Below are 23,450 nucleotides of genomic sequence, written 5' to 3' on the forward strand. Positions count from 1 at the left end.
TAGAGCGTTCGGTCACGATTGCGTGGCCGAAAACCGCACCTCATTTGGACACTCCTAGCTCCCTCTACCTCTATATATAGACCCCCTCCTAAAAAATTCCGAATCCCCTCCTTCCTAACCCTAGAAAATCATCATCGCGCGCCGCCGGACAAAACCGCCACCGACGGAGATGTCCATTTCGCCCCCGCCGCCGCCACATGGCAACCGCCGCCCCAGCCGCCTCTGAGGCCCGCCGAGCCCAGCGCGGGCCCTCGGAGCCCATCGCGCCGCGCCCCGCCGCCCGGGTGCCCCGCCGCCAGCGCCACCGGAGCCGGCCGCGCTCGCCGCCTCTCCCTCTGCGCCGGCCACCAGCGACCTCCGCTGCCGCCACCAACCTCCGCCGGCACCGCCCGCACCACCGGAGCCGCCGCGCCCGCCTCCTCGACGTCCGCGCCCAAGTCCGGCGACCTCGACCACCGACTCCGGCAAGCTCCACGCTGCCTCCCCCGAGCTCCGGCGCCGTCCCCGCTCCCGGTGAATAGTATTTCCGGCGATCCTCGTAACCCGCGCCCGGCTGGATCTAGATCTGGGATTTGCCTCGGTTGACTTTTGCCCCGAAACCCTAATTATTTTGCCATGTTCATCGCATCATAACTTTGCATCCGTAGCTCCGTTTTGGGCATATAACATATCAAAATGTTCGTCTCAGAGAGCACATCATTTCATCTCATTGCATCATTTTCATTTGAGTTCATCTTGATGCCTGAAATGCTGTTGGAAGAATGCTATTTGAGATAATTGTCAGATCTGCTGCTCCATTTAGATATTTGTCATTTTTGCCATGATTATTGTGTGCATGATATGCCCCTGAGCTCTACATGTGTTTTGTTATATGTTTTGCCATCTTTCCAGAGGTGCAACCCATGTATTTTTGTGATGTGTGTGGTGACTAGAACAAGCTTGCAAAGTGGAGCATTCGTTAATGCTGATTTCAGGGACTTAGCAATTCCACTAAGTCCTTGATCTGTTTATCTCAATATGCCATATGTTCGTGTTGTTTCCTAGTGATCCGTGCCTCTTTTGAGGATGATCAGTAAGGATGTTTTGTTAATCTTGTAGTGCTATATCCAGCCATGTCTTTGTTTGCAATTATGGAGCACCCTAGCTTGATCCAATCGAGCTCTACTTTTGCTATTTCGTGAATCTGGGCAGATTGTCTACTTGTTAGCGATTTTGCCGAGGATGTTGTAGTTGATCCGTGCATGCGATGTTATTGTTCTTGCCATGTCTAGCTTGTATAATGTGTATTCTTGATGGGGGTATGCTTAGATTGTCATGACTTGCTCTGTAGTGAGTGCATCGAGCTCGTTAACATGCCTACTTGATATCTGATTTTGCATGCTCCAGTTTTTCACTAAGTCTGTGACCTGATTATGTTTTTGCCATGTTCACATGCTTGCAAATGTATTTTTTGATCCCTTTTGGCTCAAGGTCACTAAGGGACTTTTGTTAAGCTCTTTTAGTAGCTCCATGCCATGCTTTACTTGGCCATGATCAGACCCTGTAGCATATAGTTTTCATGCTCCAAAGTGTGCTACCTGATCTGAAATTCCAGACAAGTGTTAATTTCACTAAGTCTGAAATCTGTTTACCAAATGCATTTTTGCCATGCTTGTTTGAACCTGTTAATGGATGAATTGGCCGTAGCTCAGTGTTCATCTTTTGTTAATCATAATGAATGGATCCCTGCCATGTATTTTGATGCCATGTTTGGGTGCTGTAGCATATTCATCTTGTTGCATTTAGATGGCTACTTGCTGTATATCGCAGACTGGTGCCATATTTGAATTGCTTGCCATTTCCAAACCGTGACTCCGATTCCGGCGTTCTTTATATCGTTTTCAAGAGATTTCATCTCACCTTTCCAGTGGCACACTTGGATTACCAAGTTGAGGCCAGGTTCATTCATTTCTTGTCAAATCTTGCATATGCATCACATATCGCATCCCGCATAGCATACCATCTTTGCATCATATTGTTTGAGCTTTGCACGTGGTTGATTGTGTCCTTGTTGCTTGTTTGTCTTGTTTGGGTAGAGCCAGGAGATGAGTTCACTAATGAGGAGCCCGTTGAGTTTGCTTTCAAGGATCCAGACAACTCTGACAACTTTGCAGGCAAGATGATCATACCCTCGAAATCACTACTATCTTTGCTTTGCTAGATTCTCGCTCTTTTGCTATTCCTATGCTACGATGCCTACCACTTGCTTATCATGTCTCCCAAATTGCCATGTCAAAGCTCTAACCTACCATGTCCTAGCAAACCGTTGATTGGCTATGTTACCGCTTTGCTCAGCCCCTCTTATAGCGTTGCTAGTTGCATGTGAAGATTGGAGACCGTTCCTTGTTGGAACATTATTTACTTGTTGGGATATCATTATATTGCCTTGTTATCTTAATGCATCTATATACTTGGTAAAGGGTGGAAGGATCGGCCTCTCGCCTAGTGTTTTGTTCCACTCTTGCCGCCTTAGTTTCTGTCATATCGGTGTTATGTTCCCGGATTTTGCGTTCCTTACGCGGTTGGGTTATAATGGGAACCCCTTGATAGTTCGCCTTGATTAAAGCTTTTCCAGCAATGCCCAACCTTGGTTTTACCATTTTCCACCTAGGCTCTTTTTCCCTTGGGTTTCCGGAGCCCGAGGGTCATCTTATTTTAAACCCCCCTGGGCTAGTGCTCCTCTGAGTGTTGGTCCAAACAGAGCTACTTGCAGCGCCACCTCGGGGCAACTCGAGGGTTGGTTTTAGTTGTACATAGTGTTCATCTGAGTGTGCCCTGAGAACGAGATATGTGCAGCTCCTATCGGGATTTGTTGGCACATTCGGGCGGTGTTGCTAGATTTGTTTTAACTTGTCGAAGTGTCTTGTAGAACCGGGATACCGAGTCTGATCGAAATGTCTCGGGAGGAGGTCTATTCCTTCGTTGACCGTGAGAGCTTGTCATGGGCTAAGTTGGGACTCCCCTGCAGGGATTTGAACTTTCGAAAGCCGTGCCCATGGTTATGGGCAGATGGGAATTTGTTAATGTCCGGTTGTAGATAACTTGAACCTTAACTTAATTAAATGAATCAACTGTGTGAGTTACCGTGATGGTCTCTTCTCGGCGGAGTCCGGGAAGTGAACACGGTGTTGGAGAAATGCTTGCCGCAGGTTATCCTCTAGTTATTCGTTCGCGCTTTGGCTCCTCTTCTCGCTCTCTTTTGCGAACAGGATAGCCACCACTTATGCTAGTCGCTTGCTGCAGCTCCACATATTTTCACCTTGCCTTACCTATAAGCTTGAATAGTCTTGATCACGAGGGTGCGAGATTGCTGAGTCCCTGTGACTCACAGATTACTTCCAAACCAGATGCAGGGCCTGACGACTCCGTTCCAGATGACGCGCTTGAGCTCAAGTGGGAGTTTGATGAGGACTCACGCCGATACTACGTGTCTTTCCCTGATGATTAGTAGTGGTGCCCAGTTGGGGCGATCGGAACCGTGTCGCATGTTGGGTTATCGTTTATTTTGGCGCCGTAGTCGGGCCATGAGTGTTTGTATGTTGTAATGCTATTTATGTACTTTGATTGACGTGGCGAGTGTAAGCCAACTATGTATCTCCCCTTTTATTATCTATATTACATGGGATGTTGTGAAGATTGCCTAACTTGCGACATTGCTTTCAATGCGGTCATGCCTCTAAGTCGTGCCTCGACACATAGGAGCTATAGCCGCATCGAAGGCGTTACAGATAAGACGAGCTTGGATGATCTCGATTAGGGAAATGAATATATTGTTCTTATGAATTTGAACTAGCTATATATTGTACTGTGATGTTTTCATGTAGCTGTCATACTGTGATGTTATAATATATTTATGAAATGTGAATTTGCGTAATACTGGAATTATTAATTTTATTCTAATAAACTTGCTAAATATGTCATGAAACTTTGCAAACGGTTCTAGCAGTAAAATCGCTTGTGATGGATAGCCCAATGCCATACAGTTTCTTCATCAAATCGTGTGTGATGTAGTTGATAAAAGCAAACAGTTAACCAAGGCAGAGCATGTGTGATAGTAAATAGGTGTGATATACATACCTACGGAAATGTTTTTCAGGGATTCACCATGTGGGATGTACATACCTACGGAAATGTTTTTCTAGGATTCACCGTGTGGGATGTACATACCTACGAAAATGTTTTTCTGAGATTCACCGTGTGGGATGTACATACCTACCGAAATGATTGGGTTTTGATGCCTCACCCGATCGCACACGATCTCATTTGGTGTCCCAGGAGGGCCTATCCCCGACGATTTTTTGGGCTGTGTGGGAAGGACCCCCCTATCACCCACACTCACTTGGCGATGGTTCCAAATGCCGCCACGGAAAGGGGTTAAAAACCATTTGTATAGCATCGACGCGTACCAGTGCATGATTGCCATGATTTCTTCTAGTATGTTGCATCTTCGCACTACTAGCTTGCATGATATGAGTACTACGATTGCTTTGTGTAGTGTATCGCCCATGATTCACACTTGCTCATTTCATGTGGTTTCTAGCCACTATTTCCATGCTTTGCACATGCTTCCTATTGTTTTTTGTCATATATCTCCATATGTTGCCTCTCTCATGCTAGAAGATTTGACATGTATTGAGTGCAACAATGATTTTAGTCTTGCTAGTGAGATTGACCCTATAGCATTCTCGCAAATATTTGGAGATTTCAAAAGATTTCTTGTGAAGCATGATTGTCTTACTTCTTTGCGCCACATACCTAGTGCCATGAGTATCGCCATTATTGCATCATATTGTTCATGCATTTGTGCTTCTAATGGTTATGTGCAAGAGAAGAGAACCATCATGATGGATGATGTGTTTATCTACCATGCACATATGTTGTTCGCTTTCTTTTCTGCATGCGTAGGATACTTCAACTTGGTGTAAACTTCCACGTCTCGTGAGTTGACCATTTGAGCTCTTGAGAATGAACCACTTGCGACCAACTCGCTTCTCCATCGCACTTGCTTGTGCTTCAGCATTATGAAGGACACAAAAGGACATGCTTTCAAGGTGATATCCTTCTCTTCCGAGAAACCCCAAACCATGAGCATGAATATTGTGGATCCTACTTCACGTGTGACAATAGCTCGAATTGCGTTGGTATTTCCCCAAAGTGGAAGGGATGATGCACCACAACTATGGTAAGTATTTCCCTCATTTATGAAACCAAGGTTATCAATCTAGTAGGAGAACCAATCAATAGTTTGTAAACGGTACCTTCACACAAAGAAAAAATACTTGCAACCCAATGCGCAAGAGGGCTTGTCAATCCCTCTACGGTAAAAAGATATATTAAATTGTATGAGATTGGATAAATAGATCTAGCAAAAACACAAAATAAAATAAGTAAAGAAAAAGTGCAACAAGGTATTTTTGGGTTTTTGGAATAATAGATCTAGAAACAAGATGATAAAAGATAGACCCGGGGGCCGTAGATTTCACTAGTGGCTTCTCTCGAGAAAATAGCTTGCGGTGGGTAAACAAATTACTGTTAGGTAATCGATAGAAGGGCAAATAATTATGACGATATCCAAGGCAATGATCATGTATATAGGCCACACGTCCAATATTAGTAGACTGACTCCTGCCTGTATCTACTACTATTACTCCACACATCGACTGCTATCCAACATGCATCTAGTGTATTAAGTTCATGGAGAAACAAAGTACTGCAGTAAGAAAAATGACATGATGTAAACAAGATCTATTCATGTAGGAATAGACCCCATCTTCTTATCCTTAATAGCAACGATACATGCGTGCCTCGCTACCCCTTCTGTCACTGGGTGAGGACACCACAAGATTGAACCCATCGCAAATCACCTCTTCCCGTTGCAATAAAATCTAGTTGGCCTAACTAAACCAAAGATTCGAAGAAGAAATACAAGGCTATTACAATCATGCTTATAAGAGTTCAAAGAAAACTCAAGTAATATTCATGGATAGATCGGATCATAAACTCGCACTTCATCGGATCCCAACAAACACACCGCAAAAAGTCATTACATCAAATAGATCTCCAAGAACATCGAGGAGAACATTGTATTGAGAATCAAAAAGAGAGAAGAACCATCTAGCTACTGCCTACAGACCTGTAGGTCTATGGTGAACTACTCACGCATCATCGGAGGAGAACCAATGAGGATTATGAACCCCTCTGTGATCATGTCCCCCTCCGGTAGAGTGTCGGAATAGGGATCTAGATTGGATCTCATGGTTCTGGAACTTGCGGAGGCTGGAATTGTGTTTCGGTCGCTCCCCTAGGATTTATGGAATATTTGGGAATTTATAGAGCTGAGATGTGGTGGAAAGGACTCCTATGGGCCCCACCAGCCACCTGGGCACGCTAGGGGTCTCTGGCGCGCCTTGGTGGCTTGTGGGGCACACATGCCTTCCCTCTGGTGATTCCTTGGCTCCCAAGTTGTCTTCTGGTCCAAAAAAATCTCCTAAAAGTTTTGCTGCATTTGGACTCCCTTTGACATGGATATTCTGTGAAGTAAAAAAATAAGCAAAAACAACAACTAGCACTAGGCACTATGTCAATAGGTTAGTCCCAAAAAATGATATAAAGTTGCTATAAAATGAATGTAAAACATGCAGGAATGACAATATAATAGCATGAAACAATTAAAAATTGTAGATACGTTGGATATGTATCTGCATCCCCAAGCTTAATTCCGCTCGTCCTTGAGTAGGTAAATGATAAAAACAAAATTTTTGATGTGGAATGCTGCCTAACATGTTCATCATATATTGTTAGGACCGAGAGTATATCGACCAGAGGGGGTGAATGGGAGATTCAAAAATTCTTGTGAATGTTTTGAAGTTGATCCCATACACAACAGTGGAATTAAAGTACGATAGAAAAGAACTCACTGAAGTGTGATGTTGAGAAGCATATCTATCAATGTAGGAAGCAATTATGGCACGGGCTTGAGATGCCACGGGTTTAATTGCAACGATAGTAATGCAACAAGAAAACACATGTAGAGGCAAGAGATAAAACATGGAAAGGTGAAAGAAAGAGAACACACCAGTCTAAACAAGATGAGTACGAGAAGAAATATATACGACTAGGAAAACTAAATTGATTGATGAGAATGCATCAAAATGGGCACGAATGTTACAAATACAAATGATAGAGATGAAAGATATGCAACAAACAATGATTGATCAGATAAACTATCGTCACAGAGCACAAAAGAAAACCGCTGAAGTAATGTAGTGAAGTAGAATGAACGACAAAGGACTAAGTCTAGTTGGAGGGGTTGTGATTTAACACAGAAGATAAACTCTCTTCGCCCTATTCTCCTTCAACTCAAAGTTGATTAGACTCTAGTTGATTTCACTCATGGTAGATACTTGTCAGCGATCTCCAAACCTTCGACAGACCCTCTTCGCAAACCACAATGACTCTTGGTTGCTGAAGATCTTGCTCGATGAGGACAACAACACTTCAACACTTGAGACGACACCTATCTGTCAAGAGAGTGCACAACTCTCAAGAGTAATAGGTACAAGAACTCCAACTCACAATTATTGTGATGCTCAACCACTGTCTAAGTTTGGGATATTGGGTTTTCTCTCGGTGGATCTTAAACTCAAATCACTCGGAGAGGGGTTGCTTAATCAATCTTCTCGGAATCTTAAGCGGAGCAGCCAACATGGAACGTTGGAGCGGGGCTGCTATTTGTAGCCGTTGCCTTCCCAGATGGGAAATGACCAAATTGGACATGTGGAGTAGCCAATGGCCGAACAACGCGAGTCCAATAGTCAGAAATTGAGCACAATAGTAGCATTCCTTGTGGAGCAAGTAATGCTAACTCCTTAGTTCGAAAGATACCTCCTCCAACATGAATAACAACGTCTACTGTTGCTAGGTAATCATTCAGAACATAAAGAGATTTCTCTCAGCCTACCATAGGTTTGGGCTAAGCATCACAACAGATATAAGCTTTGATTACCTATACCACTCTTAATAGTACGGAGGTCCTATGAATCAAATAATTGAAAGAAGAACAATGAAATGAATACTATGTCTTCACTTTGTCTTCGACTTCCATTCGCCACAATCAATTTCTTCGGACGCAATCTCCAAACCAATTGCTTCACGTCAACAATAAATTTTTGAGGGGTTAACTCCGTCACATCAATCTTCTCGCCTACATGACTTCAACAGATGTAGCTCATTCTTCTTTGCACAGCAGATATTCTTCGGTGAAGTTCCTCAAACTTGATAGCGGAGACAACATTCTCTTCGGTTCTGCATGGACTATTTCTCTTTGTACGCACTAGCAAACAAATCAGTCCATGCCTGTTTTTGTCAACAATCTCCAAAACACAGGAGGGCAAATATAGCACCAACAATCTCCCCCTTTTTGGACGATTGTTGACAAAACAGAACACATTGAAGGATAGATAAGGGAATTGAATGTGCAGAAGATAATGAAAGATGAGAGATAATTACAGAGATAAAACACGCTCCCCCTGAAGATATGCATCATTTGAAGAATACATAGGATATAAAACAGAAGGTAGTGATGTCTACTACACAACCTTCTTCTTGTAGACGTTGTTGGGCCTTCAAGTGCAGAGGTTTGCAGGACAGTAGCAAATTTCCCTCAAGTGGATGACCTAAGGTTTATCAATCCGTAGGAGGCGTAGGATGAAGATGGTCTCTCTCAAGCAACATTGCAACCAAATAACAAAGAGTCTCTTGTGTCCCCAACACACCCAATACAATGGTAAATTGTATAGGTGCACTAGTTCGGCGAAGAGATGGTGATACAAGTTGTATATGGATAGTAGATAAAGGTATTTGTAATCTAAAATGATAAAAACAGCAAGGTAGCAAGTGATAAAAGTGAGCATAAACGGTATTGCAATGATAGGAAATAAGGCCTAGGGTTCATACTTTCGCTAGTGCAAGTTCCCTCAACAATGATAACATAATTGGATCACATAACTACCCCTCAACATGCAACAAAGAGTCACTCCAAAGTCACTAATAGCGGAGAATAAACGAAGAGATTATGGTAGGATACGAAACCACCTCAAAGTTATTCTTTCCAATCAATCCTCTGGGCTATTCCTATAAGTGTCACAAACACCCCTAGAGTTCATACTAGAATAACACCTTAAGACACAAATCAGCCAAAACCCTAATGTCACCTAGATACTTCAATGTCACCTCAAGTATCCGTGGGTATGATTATACGATATGCATCACACAATCTCAGATTCATCTATTCAACCAACACATAGAACCTCAAAGAGTGCCCCAAAGTTCCTACCGGAGAATCACGACGAAAACGTGTGCCAACCCCTATGCATAGGTTCATGGGCAGAACCCGCAAGTTGATCACCAAAACATACATCAAGTGAATCACGTGATATCCCATTGTCACCACAGATACGCACGGCAAGACATACATCAAGTGTTCTCAATTCTTTAAAGACTCAATCCGATAAGATAACTTCAAAGGGAAAACTCAATCCATTACAAGAGAGTAGAGGGGGAGAAACATCATAAGATCCAACTATAATAGCAAAGCTCACGATACATCAAGATCGTATCACCTCAAGAACACGAGAGAGAGAGAGATCAAACACATAGCTACTGGTACATACCGTCAGCCCCAAGGGAGAACTACTCCCTCCTCGTCATGGAGAGCACCGGGATGATGAAGATGGCCACCGGAGAGGGATTCCCCTCCGGCAGGGTGACGGAACGGGTCTAGATTGGCTTTCGGTGGCTATGGAGGCTTCCAGCGGCGGAACCCCCGATCTATTGTGCTCCTCGATCTTTTTAGGGTATATGGAGATATATAGGCGGAAGAAGTACGTCAGGGGGCCACGAGGGGCCCATGAGGGTGGAGGGCGCGCCCAGGGGGTGGGCGCACCCCCTGCCTCGTGGCCTCCTTGTAGATCCCCTGACGTGCACTCCAAGTCTTCTGGGCTTCTTCTGATCCAAAAATAACTTCTGTGAAGTTTCAGGTCAATTGGACTCTGTTTGGTTTTCCTTTTCTGCGATATTCTAAAACAAGGTAAAAACAGAAACTGGCACTGGCACTGGGCTCTAGGTTAATAGGTTAGTCCCAAATATAATATAAAAGTGCATAATAAATCCCATAAACATCCAAAGTTGATAATATAATAGCATGGAACAAGAAAAAATTATAGATACGTTGGAGACGTATTAGCATCCGCAAGCTTAATTCCTGCTCGTCCTCGAGTAGGTAAATGATAAAAACAGAATTTTTGATGTGGAATTCTACCTAACATATTTATCCATGTAGTTCTCTTTATTGTGGCAAGAATATTCAGATCCATAAGATTCAAGACAAAAGTTTAATATTGACATAAAAATAATAATACTTCAAGCATACTAATAAAGTAATCATGTCTTCTCAAAATAACATGGCCAAAGAAAGCTATCCCTACAAGATCGTATAGTCTGGCTATGCTCCATCTTCACCACACAAAGTATTTAAATCATGCACAATCCCGATGAAAAGCAAAGCAATTGTTTCATACTTTTGGTGTTCTCAAACTTTTTCAATCTTCATGCAATACATGAGCGTGAGCCATGGAGATAGCACTATAGGTGGAATAGAATGGTGGTTGTGGAGAAGACAAAAAGGAGAAGATAGTCTCACATCAACTAGGCGTATCAACGGGCTATGGAGATGCCCATCAATGGATATCAATGTGAGTGATTAGGGATTGCCATGCAACGGATGCACTAGAGATATAAATGTATGCAAGCTCAACAAAAGAAACTAGTGAGTGTGCATCCAACTCGCTTGCTCACGAAGACCTAGGGCACTTTGAGGAACCCCATCATTGGAATATACAAGCCAAGTTCTATAATGAAAGATTCCCACTAGTATATGAAAGTGACAACATAGGAGACTCTCTATCATGAAGATCATGGTGCTACTTTGAAGCACAAGTGTGGAAAAGGATAATAGCATTGTCCCTTCTCTCTTTTCTCTCATTTTTTATTTTTTTTATGTTTTGGGCCTTCTCTTTTTTTCTTGTTTTTTTATTTGGGCTTCTTTGGCCTCTTTTATTTATTTATTTTCGTCCGGAGTCTCATCCCGACTTGTGGGGGAATCATAGTCTCCATCATCCTTTCCTCACTGGGACAATGCTCTAATAATGATGATCATCACACTTTTATTTACTTACAACTCATGAATTACAACTCGATACTTAGAACAAGATATGACTCTATATGGATGCCTCCGGCGGTGTACCGGGATGTGCAATGACTCATGAGTGACATGTATGAAAGAATTATGAATGGTGGCTTTGCCACAAATACAATGTCAACTACATGATCATGCAAAGTAATATGACAATGATGAAGCGTGTCATAATAAACGGAACGGTGGAAAGTTGCATGGCAATATATCTCGGAATTGCTATGGAAATGCCATGATAGGTAGGTATGGTAGCTGTTTTGAGGAAGGTATATGGTGGGTTTATGGTACCGGCGAAAGTTGTGCGGTACTAGAGAGGCTAGGAATGGTGGAAGGGTGAGAGTGCGTATAATCCATGGACTCAACATTAGTCATAAAAAACTCACATACTTATTGAAAAAATCAATTAGTTATCGAAACAAAGTACTACGCGCATGCTCCTAGGGGGATAGATTGGTAGGAAAAGACCATCGCTCATCCCCGACCGCCACTCATAAGGAAGACAATCAATAAATAAATCATGCTCCGACTTAGTCACATAACGGCTCACCATACGTGCATGCTACGGGAATCACAAACTTTAACACAAGTATTTCTCAAATTCACAACTACTCAACTATCATGACTCTAATATCACCATCTCCATATCTCAAAACAATTATCAAGTATCAAACTTCTCTTAGTATTCAATGCACTCTATATGAAAGTTTTTTATTATATCCCTCTTGGATGCCCATCATATTAGGACTAAATTCATAACCAAAGCAAACTACCATGCTGTTCTAAAGGACTCTCAAAATGATATAAGTGAAGCATGAGAGTTCATCTATTTCTACAAAATAAAACCACCACCATGCTCTAAAAAGATATAAGTGATTCAGTAGAGCAAAAACAAACTACTCCGAGAGATATAAGTGAAGATCAATGAGTACTCGAATAATTGTGCAACTATATGAAGACTCTCTAACATTTAATAATTTCAGATCTTGGTATTTTATTCATACAGCAAGAAAAACTAAATAAAACAAAATGACGCTCGAAGAAAAACACATATCATGTGGCGAATAAAAAATATAGCTCCAAGTAAAGTTACTGATGAACGAAGACGAAAGAGGGGATGCCTTCCGGGGCATCCCCAAGCTTAGGCTCTTGGTTGTCCTTGAATATTACCTTGGGGTGCCTTGGGAATCCCCAAGCGTAGGCTCTTTCCACTCCTTATTCCATAATCCATCGAATCTTTACCCAAAACTTGAAAACTTCACAACACAAAACTTAAGGTAGAAAACTCATGAGCTCCATAAGTATAAGAAAATAAATCACCACTTCAAGGTACTATAATGAACTCATTATTTATTTATATTGGTGTTAAACCTACTGTATTACAACTTATCTATGGTTTATAAACTCTTTTACTAGCCATAGATTCATCAAAATAAGCAAACAACACATCGAAAACAGAATCTGTCAAAAACAGAACAGTCTGTAGTAATCTGGATCAAACGTATACTTCTTGAACCCCAAAAATTCTAAAATAAATTTATGGACCTGAGGAATTTATCTATTAATCATCTTCAAAAAGAATGAACTAAATATCTGTCTCCAAATAACAATGGCAGCAATTCTCGTGAGCGCTAAAGTTTCTGTTTTTTACAGCAAGATCGACAAGACTTTCCCCAAGTCTTCCCAACGGTTCTACTTGGCACAAACACTAATTAAAAGAATAAAACCACATCTAAACAGAGTCTAGATGAATTATTTATTACTAAACAGGAATAAAAACCAAGGAATAAAAATAAAGTTGGGTTGCTTCCCAACAAGCGCTATCGTTTAACGCCCCTAGCTAGGCATGATGATTTCAATGATGCTCACATAAAAGATAAGAATTGAAATATAAAGAGAGCATCATGAAGAATATGACTAGCACATTTAAGTCTAACCCACTTCCTATGCATAGGTATTTTGTGAGCAAACAACTTGTGGGAACAAGAATCAACTTGCATAGGAAGGTAAAACAAGGACCACTTCAAAACTTTAAGCACATAGAGAGGAAACTTGACATTATTGCAATTCCTACAAGCATATATTCCTCCCTCATAATAATTTGCAGTAGAATCATGAATGAATTAAACAATATAACCAGCACCTAAATCATTCTTTTCATGATCTACAAGCATAGAAATTTTACTACTCTCCACATAGGCAAAATTCTTCTCATGAATAATAGTGGGAGCAAACTCAACAAAATAATTATCATGTGAGGCATAATCCAATTGAAAACTAAAATCATGATGACAAGTTTCATGGATATCATTATTCTTTATAGCATACAAGTCATCACAATAATCATCATAGATAGCAACTTTGTTTTCATAATTAATTGGAACTTCTTCCCGAATAGTGGATTCATCACAAAATAAAGCCATGACCTCTCCAAATCCACTTTCATCAATATAATCATCATAAATAGGAGGCATGCTTTCATAATAATAAATTTGTTCATCAAAACTTGGGGGACAAAAAATATCATCTTCATCAAACATAGCTTCCCCAAGCTTGTGGCTTTGCATATCATTAGTATCATGGATATTCAAGGAATTCATACTAACAACATTGCAATCATCCTCATCATTCAAATATTTAGTGCCAAACATTCTAATGCATTCTTCTTCTAACACTTTGTCACAATTTTCCTTTCCATCATACTCACTAAAGATATTAAAAAGATGAAGCGTATGAGGCAAACTCAATTCCATATTTTATAGTTTTCTTTTATAAACTAAACTAGTGATAAAACAAGAAACTAAAAGACTCGATTGCAAGATCTAAAGAAATACCTTCAAGCGCTAACCTCCCCGGAAACGGCGCCAAAAAAGAGCTTGATGTCTACTACACAACCTTCTTCTTGTAGACGTTGTTGGGCCTCCAAGTGCAGAGGTTTGTAGGACAGTAGCAAATTTCCCTCAAGTGGATGACCTAAGGTTTATCAATCCATAGGAGGAGTAGGATGAAGATGGTCTCTCTCAAGCAACCCTGCAACCAAATAACAAAGAGTCTCTTGTGTCCCCAACACACCCAATACAATGGTAAATTGTATAGGTGCACTAGTTCGGCGAAGAGATGGTGATACAAGTGGTATATGGATAGTAGATAAAGGTATTTGTAATCTGAAATTATAAAAACAGTAAGGTAGCAAGTGATAAAAGTGAGCATAAATGGTATTGCAATGATAGGAAATAAGGCCTAGGGTTCATACTTTCGCTAGTGCAAGTTCCCTCAACAATGATAACATAATTGGATCACATAACTATCCCTCAACATGCAACAAAGATTCACTCCAAAGTCACTAATAGAGGAGAACGAACGAAGAGATTATGGTAGGGTACGAAACCACCTCAAAGTTATTCTTTCCAATCAATCCATTGGGCTATTCCTATAAGTGTCACAAACAGCCCTAGAGTTCGTACTAGAATAACACCTTAAGACACAAATCAACCAAAACCCTAATGTCACCTAGATACTCCAATGTCACCTCAAGTATCCGTGGGTATGATTATACGATATGCATCACACAATCTCAGATTCATCTATTCAACCAACACATAGAACCTCAAAGAGTGCCCCAAAGTTCCTACCGGGGAATCACGACGAAAACGTGTGCCAACCCCTATGCATAGATTCATGGGAGAAACCCACAAGTTGATCACCAAAACATACATCAAGTGAATCACGTGTTATCCCATTGTCACCACAGATACGCACGGCAAGACATACATCAAGTGTTCTCAAATCTTTAAAGACTCAATCAGATAAGATAACTTCAAAGGGAAAACTCAATCCATTACAAGAGAGTAGAGGGGGAGAAACATCATAAGATCCAACTATAATAGCAAAGCTCGTGATACATCAAGATCGTATCACCTCAAGAACACGAGAGAGAGATCAAACACATAGCTACTGGTACATACCCTCATCCTTGAGGGAGAACTACTCCCTCCTCATCATGGAGATCACCGGGATGATGAAGATGGCCACCAGAGAGGGATTCCCCCTCCGGTATGGCGCCGGAATGGGTCTAGATCGGCTTTCGGTGGCTACGGAGGCTTCTGGCGGCGGAACTCCCGATCTATTGTCCTCCTCGTTCGTTTTAGGGTATATGGAGATATATAGGCGGAAGAAGTACGTCAAGGGGGGCTCGAGGGGCCACGAGGGTGGAGGGCGCGCCCAGGGGGGTGGGTGCGCCCCCTTCTCTCGTGGCCTCCTCGTAGATCCCCTGACGTGCACTCCAAGTATTCTGGGCATCTTCTGATCCAAAAATAAGTTTCGGGAAGTTCCAGGTCAATTTGACTCCGTTTTGGTTTTCCTTTTCTGCGATATTGTAAAAAAGGTAAAAACAGAAACTGGCACTGCGCTCTAGGTTAATAGGTTAGTCCCAAATATAATATAAAAGTGCATAATAAAGCCCATAAACATCCAAAGTTGATAATATAATAGCATGGAACAATCAAAATTATAGATACGTTGGAGATGTATCAGGTAGCGAGATGAATCTTCGTGACATGAGATCTCATTCGTGGTCTCTTTCAATGCACTAGACAGTGTCTGAGATTTTTCCTGTCATAGGCAATCTTGAAAATATATCTTAGGTAAAGTGAATACTTTGGAATGAAATGTGACAAAGGATAAATCAAGATAATTTTGCTCAGAACACGGTTTGAATCCACACGATATAAGTTCCCTACAAGTTAGATATTCGAGGAGAATCAGAGCAAGGGAATCACAAGAATATTACTCAGAGAAGATATACTTCAAATGTGGTTTTACTGCAGTAAGGATGATATAAAGGATATATGCGGGGAAAAACAACTAAAAAGACATATAGAAAGAATTTGTTTTCGAGGTATAAAAGGTTTGATCTAAAGCTACTTTCTTTTCCTGCAAGGTTAGATAGCGAAAGATAATCATTAAGGCATATCTAAACAGGCATGAAATGCTATTCTCCATTAACTGCTTTTGCTTTCCCTGCACAAAGGATATGTATCAAGGATAATTATTGCAAAGAAGTAAAGTTTCAATTTCACCGGCAAACAGATAATGGGAAGCAAATAGCATTGCAGGGGGGAATTATTAACAGTACATGACGACCAAGTATATCAATACCATAGGTGGTGCTTTAAGTTCGACAACAAATAGTTCGACGGAAACCAAATTGTTCGATAGAAAAACAAATGGCAGATGGAAACACCCTCCAAATAACCCGCTTATCTATCACTCGATGTTCTTCTAGCCTTTTTTGTCAACAAGTGTGAAATAGGAAAGAGAATGCATACGAGGAACTACTCGTCCGGAGAATCCTTAGAATCAGAATTAGCACTGCTTGACGAAGCAGAGCGAGTGATAGTCAAGGCCGAAGCAGGAGTGGTTGCATGGGCTTCGGCATCAGCTTTGGAAGTAGCCTTGCGAGTTGCATCTGGCTTGAAGATAAGTGTTCTAGCTGTGTCTTTGAGATCATCATCTGGTTCGACAAACAACAGATCAGTGGATGCAGAACATTGAGGAAGTACTGGAGTTTGCCTTCGGATGCGAGGAACTTCATACAACTCCAGATAATCATATTCTTTCATGATACCCTTGGTAGAGAGTTGCTTGCGAGAGTAATGCTTGCGCAGAATTGTCTAGAAGCACTTCTTTTGTTCCTTCTCATGCAGGAGTGTTTGGCGAGCATAATTGTGAAGCAAATTTATTTGAGTCATCATTTCCAGCTTCACTTTCTATAGCACGTCACATAGAGATTTCAGAATTGCGGAAACACAAGCACCCAAATCACATAAAGCATTGCACTCATAATTTTTTATCTTGACTTTAACGGTGGGTTCCCATTCATCATATAATTTTCTATGAATTGAAATATCAAATTCTAGCTTTTCTTCTAAAGCCTTCACCATTGCTCCTCCAATATGTTTAGTAAAAGCTTTATTTTGTTCATATGCATCGGGTGAATTTAGCATGGATTGCAAAAAATAAATATGCTCAATCAAAGAACAACTATCATAACTAAAATCTTTGTAATCCAAAAGAGTAGGCACATCACTAGCTAAAGTTTGTACCTCTTCAGACCCAATTTTATCAATTTTTTCAACAAGATTTTCACCCTGCAAATTATGCGGACGCCTTCTAACTAAAGTTGACTCTTCTTCAGTCCTCTTATCATCAATTTTAATATTTCTAAACAAGGAATCAATAGAAGAAACACCAATCATTTTAACATTTTCATCTTTACTACGAAAAAATTAGGAGGAAACACTTTTTCTAAAAATTCTCTTTTAGCTCTTAGCATAGCGTTTCTTTTCTTACTTTCATCCATGGAAACATATACAACCTTAATTGATTCATCAACCTTAGGTGGAAAGTTTTTAGTATTGAGATTTTCTACATCATGTGTAATTCTATCAATGCTTCTAGATATATCATCAATCTTATTCAATTTTTCTTCTATCTAGTGTTGGAAACTTTTTGAGCATTGATAAATTCTTTAACATTACTCTCAATATCAGAGGGCATCCTATTATTATTATAAGAAGAATTACCATAGGAATTGCCATAATTATTAGAGGAATTTCCACGAAAAGGCCTAGGATTCAAATTACCTCTATAAGCATTGTTATTAAAATTGTTTCTCGAGACAAAATTCACATCTACAACATCTTTGTTTTTCTCAATCAAAGTAGATAAAGGAACATCATTAAGATCAATAGGAGCATTTTTACTAGCAACCAATTTCATAACTGCATAAACTTTTAACTCAAAGTACTAATTTCTTCAACAAAATTACCTTTTTTACTAGTAGGTGCTCTTTTGTTATACCATTGTGAATAATTTGCCATGATATTATCTAGTAATTTAGTAGCTTCACCCAAAGTAATCTCCATAAAAGTACCACCCGCGGCTAAATCTTGAAGATTTCTAGAACAATATTAAATACAACATTTTTTGTATAATCATCTAAAGATTTAAACTGAGTAGGACAATTTCTTATCATTAATTTCATTCTTTCCCAAGATTCTGCAACATGTTCATGCTCAAGTTGCTTGAAATTCATAATTTGATTTCTAAGGGAAATAATTTTCGCGGGCGGAAAATACTTAGTAATAAAAGCATATTTGCACTTATCCCAAGAATCAATACTATTATGAGGCAAAGATGAAAACCAAATTGTTGCACGATACCGCAAAGAGAAAGGAAATAATTTTAATTTCACAATATCATTATCCACATCTTTTTTTCTTTTGCATATTGCACAATTCTGCAAAAGTGTTTATATGCACTACAAGAAATATGTCAACTTGTGACCACCACTATTGGTCACTGAATGGTCAAAAATTTCCATTTGTGACCTTTTTGTGACCAAAAACATAAGGTCAAAAGCTGGCCGTCATAAACTGACTATAGCGACCTTTCTTCCGGAATGGTCGTAGACGTTTATGACCAAAATACGTCTACTGTGGCCTTTTGGTCACTAGCAACCTCCCCAGGCCACGTAGGCATCCAGCGTGGCAATATGACGTGGCACAAGATTCAGCCCGGTCCAATTCAATTTTCTACATGGGCCTAGCCCAACAATTCAGCCTTTTTACTATATTTTTTCTCTATTAATTTTCTCTAGCGACATGGGCCTGGCCCAACAATTTGGCCTTTTTATTTCATGGATCATGGCCTTTTTGTGATCTATTTCGTTTTTGGGCCTAAGCCTTTTTATTTACTTGGCCATCGCCTTTTGTTCATTGTTTGATTTGTGGCCTTTTTAGGGCCCAAATAGTATATGTTTTATTTCCGACATATCAACAATAAAGTATCAACAATAAAGTAACCAGTATTTTGGTCTAGAGAGCCCCAATCACACAAATTTTCATAAATGGCGACCAAAATGAGTATATTATATATATTACAATCATGCCATAGTTCACATCATCCAGGAATTTAGAACAACTACAAAAGTGCTGCTATGAAATACTATAACAGCCATTCACATCATCCAGGAACATATAATTAGCTACAAAGATGAAGCGTTCCCTTTTTCCAACTTCTTGAGCCTGGAGCTCCTGTAAAAGACAGGAAACGATCATTATCATGGCTGTGAATTCAGAATGAAAGCAATATCCTCAAACATACAACAGCTAGGAAAAGAATATTGAACAGAATAATAAACAAATACACAAGCAGCTAGGAGTCGATCCTAATGCATGAGGGCACGGATAACAGTACCAACCATGAGTAAATATTAGCAAATATTATATTGGTGGAAAAAAGTAAATACCAGCAAGCTCTAAGAAGACTCCAAGAAATTGATGGCTCACAATACAATCATGCTTTTGACAACAAATACTACTAGAATTAAGGTGCATAACATATTCTAAGCAGTGTTAACATCATGATAGTAACAATTGACAATAGCAGCTAGCAGGACATCAATCAAGCACAACAAAAGTACAACACCACACTTGGGATCTCGGAGCAAGAAAAAGATCATGTTGCTTAGGAGCTACCACAAATGATACTGATCAAGGGCAAAAACAAGTTGGTATGATATCATTCATTCATTCGTTCTCATCACGATCATACATTGAATTCATTAAAGGTTACAGATTCATTTTTTGACATAGCATTGGAAAATCACAAGAATAGTATATGAACCAAAGTGTCCAGATAAGTAGATAACACATGGAGGTCACAATCACATAGCAAAGGAAGAGTGGGACATACCGAGGACTTACCCTCTGGACAAATCAAAGACTTCATGCTTCCTCTTCCTCGGTGGACAAATCAATGACTTCACTTCCTCTTCCTCATGCACCAACAGGAATACCATCTCAAACACCTTGGTGCCAACAAGAAACTGTACTCACACAGTGAATAGAACAAAAGAACAGAAAGCACACGTATATACTGAACAAAAGAAACAGCCAGGAATAGATGACTCAACAGTTCATGTTTGTTAACAAAACAAGTGTGGACATCCCACAGTGAGTTAACTATCTGATGACTTTAGTAAAACACATACTAGCATTTGGTGCTACAAGAGACAATAGGAATCCAACTATCCCAACATCCCAACTTGGTAAATCCATGCTGCTAAAACGCCAATCCTAATCGGGTTGGAACTGGACCTGGTTTCAAACATGTGAGCTACAACTATCGTAATACCACAGCCCAAAAAAACCCTACAAATCCATCAAACTATTGTTTGTAAGTCTGGCATCAGTGGTGTCACAACGTACAGTCCACTTACAGTCATTTGGGAGAAAATTAAAGTGATAATTAGACTGCCATTACATTCTGCTGGTAACTTGCAGTCTACTTACAGCTACAATGATATCTTAAGAGTTACAGTCTAAATACACAAAACTTAATAACATGGGAATAAATAGACCAACCCCCACATTCCAATAATTCAAATACTCAGCAGTCAAATGTGTATGCGTGTGCATGTAAATGTATTGAGGTTATGCAAAACTATGGTGCATTTAAACTATGAGATCATTTGGTCCACACATTTAGATCATTTAACACAGAGAAAAGAAAAATAACAGAGGACTGCATATGAATGTATGTGTCGTTTCCAGGATAAGTTGGCACATAGAATGCCACCAATCAGGATATACCACACAACAGAGAATAGCTTGTAGCGTCCGAGACTAATCTCCATGAGGAACACAAATCATCCTCAGGAATTGGTAATGAACGCACATCAATCAAAACAAAGAACAAAAAAATAGATGGAATTTGTTTTGTCCCTGCAAGTGCCATAAACCTGCAACAACAACAGCAGCAGCTTCTTCCTAGCGACATTTTCCCGGGCCAGGTATCTATCAATGATGTTGACAGTAAGGAATAAAATTTCACCCAGTAGCTCAAACTTATAGTGGACCTGCATTGGGTGAGTTCGCCAGGTCAGGTCAGACACACAACTCTGTACTAGATAACTTGACCGGGGTTCCAAGAAGATAATTACCTCGGTCCTTCTGTAGAAGCTGTAAATTTCATCCACATATTCAACAACCGCAAGGGAGTTGCCGAAGTCGCAGCTGTCGATGTCATGCATTTCCTCCTCTTCGGTGTCCTCCATGTGGATCTCCTTCAGCTCCTTCATCTCATTGGCCAATTGGTGCCTGCCAAAATAAATTCAAATCCTTGAGTTGACAGTTAACTATTTTGCTCAGATTCTTGGTTCAAACAAGGTAAGGTAAAATAATCTGAATAATGCAGAAGATGGAAAATCTACAGATAACCCAATTGAACCTACATTGATATCATTCCATATATAAAAGAGAGCACCCAGTCCAGTTAGATAAGATATACTACTACTTGCCTAAATCTGCTAGAACTATATTAAACCTACATTAATGATATGCCATATAGTACAAGATTTGGTAGGAGTATGCTCAAATCTCTGAAGATTTGTGCTATGTGCCAATTTGCACCCGAATGTCATGGACTGGAACAATCTATACCACTGTGGATGTTGTTTTCCACTATATATCTCCAACAATAACACTAGTATCAAACTTGAAAAGAAATGCTTGACTAGCTAGCTAGTTTCTGAAAAGACAAGGCATTAAGAGGTATCATCATTCTTTTAATAACTTGCATTGCAACATTCATGATCAATAGCTATGTACAAATGCAAGAAAATCTACACGAACTGCCCTGCTCTCTTAAATATTTTCTTCAAGTGGTTTCTTTACAGCAGGGTATATGTTGCAGTTGACAAAAGAAGATGTATTTGCAGTTGCCTGCCACTCTGGAATGTCGATGTGCTGCCTGACCTTCTCAATGTCAGCCACCAAGTCCCAGGTGGTGTTCTCCTCTAGACAAAGCATGGGGAGTGCTCTTCCAGCGCCTTTCTGCAATCAAACACAAGCAGATTAAGCACCGCAATCTCCTAGGAACACCGGTGAACAGACACACGAGGGGATCAAAACGAAACCAACCTGGTCGAACAGCACGATCATGTAGAACTCCGGATCGAAGAACCCACAGTTGTCGGGCAAAGTGCCATGCCAGGACCCCCGTGGAGGAAGACGACAAGCTGCAGACAGAACAAAGTCGGTATTACTAAAGCAAGAATTGCAGGTGTGCAACTGGTAAATGTCATAAAGCCTTCAGGTGCTAATCATAGTCCCATCTCCCACTCCTTGTTACTTACTACATGAAGTACCCATAGTCCAAGAGAACAATTCACCTGGTGCTAATCATGGTCTGATACTGGGATACGCACAAACTAGTGTCCTCATGTGCGCTCTAAATTTAAAAATTATGCCCTAAATGTAAAAATCTGGGAGGTGCAGAGGAGGAACGACGTTGTGTTTCTTTTTTCTCTGAAGAAAAAAAGAGTGTTGTGCCATCCGATGTGATACACCCTCGGATTACAACTCCATGAACCCTCGCCTGCTCCAACTACCCTGCTCGAAACCCTAGCCGCGACCGAAAAAAAATGTAACAGAGAAGCTCCGGGGAGCCGACGCGGCGGCGGGCGAACCCTAGAACGGAATGGGAGGTGGGGAGAGAGGGGGAAGGGAAGGGGAGGGGAACCTTGGCCTCGTAGAGGAGCGGGCCGTGGTAGGCGAGCACCTCCTCGCCCTCCGTGAAGGAGACCGCAGAGCCCTTCGCCTTGTCCTTCCCTCCGCTGCCGCCGCTCGTGATCGTGGTCGTGTTGGAGCTGGCCACATGGCACCCGCGCCGGCACACACGCCAAGGGATGGAGGAAGGAAGGCATGGTCGTGGGAGGGAGGGAGGAAGGCGCTGGATCAAATCGAGGCACGCCCGCGCCGGCACGCACGCACGCCGGATCGAGACTAGTGGATATGGGGGATGAAGGTGAGGGGAGGGGGATGGCGGAGACGAGGTCGGCGGTGGTGGGTGGGGATGGCGGCGAGGGAGAGGAAGGCGCGGTAGCCTCGATCGGATCTAGAGAAGGAAAGGGTGGGTGGGTAGGTGGGTTAGGGTTTTGGTCTTTCAGGACAATATCCACCGTTGGATGGGCGTGTGATGGATGGCTCAGATCATGTCCAACTTGGTGATCCGCGTGGATGTGGTTCCTCGCTTCTCATTGGTTGGCTGGCTCACGCTCAAGTATCCAAAATTTGTACCCAAATCTCTGATTTTTTTA

General features: G+C 41.0%; 1 non-coding gene across 1 annotated transcript; it reads right to left on the reverse strand.

Annotated features, from left to right (window-relative positions):
- Positions 1 to 20,883: 20,883 nt before the first annotated feature.
- Positions 20,884 to 21,017, reverse strand: LOC123109366 (small nucleolar RNA snoR80). The gene has a single exon (XR_006452600.1). It is a non-coding gene; the product is annotated as a small nucleolar RNA snoR80 (small nucleolar RNA).
- Between the last annotated feature and the right edge of the window lie 2,433 nt (positions 21,018 to 23,450).

The sequence above is a fragment of the Triticum aestivum genome, chromosome 5A, assembly GCF_018294505.1.
Source record: "Triticum aestivum cultivar Chinese Spring chromosome 5A, IWGSC CS RefSeq v2.1, whole genome shotgun sequence".
NCBI lineage: Eukaryota > Viridiplantae > Streptophyta > Magnoliopsida > Poales > Poaceae > Triticum > Triticum aestivum.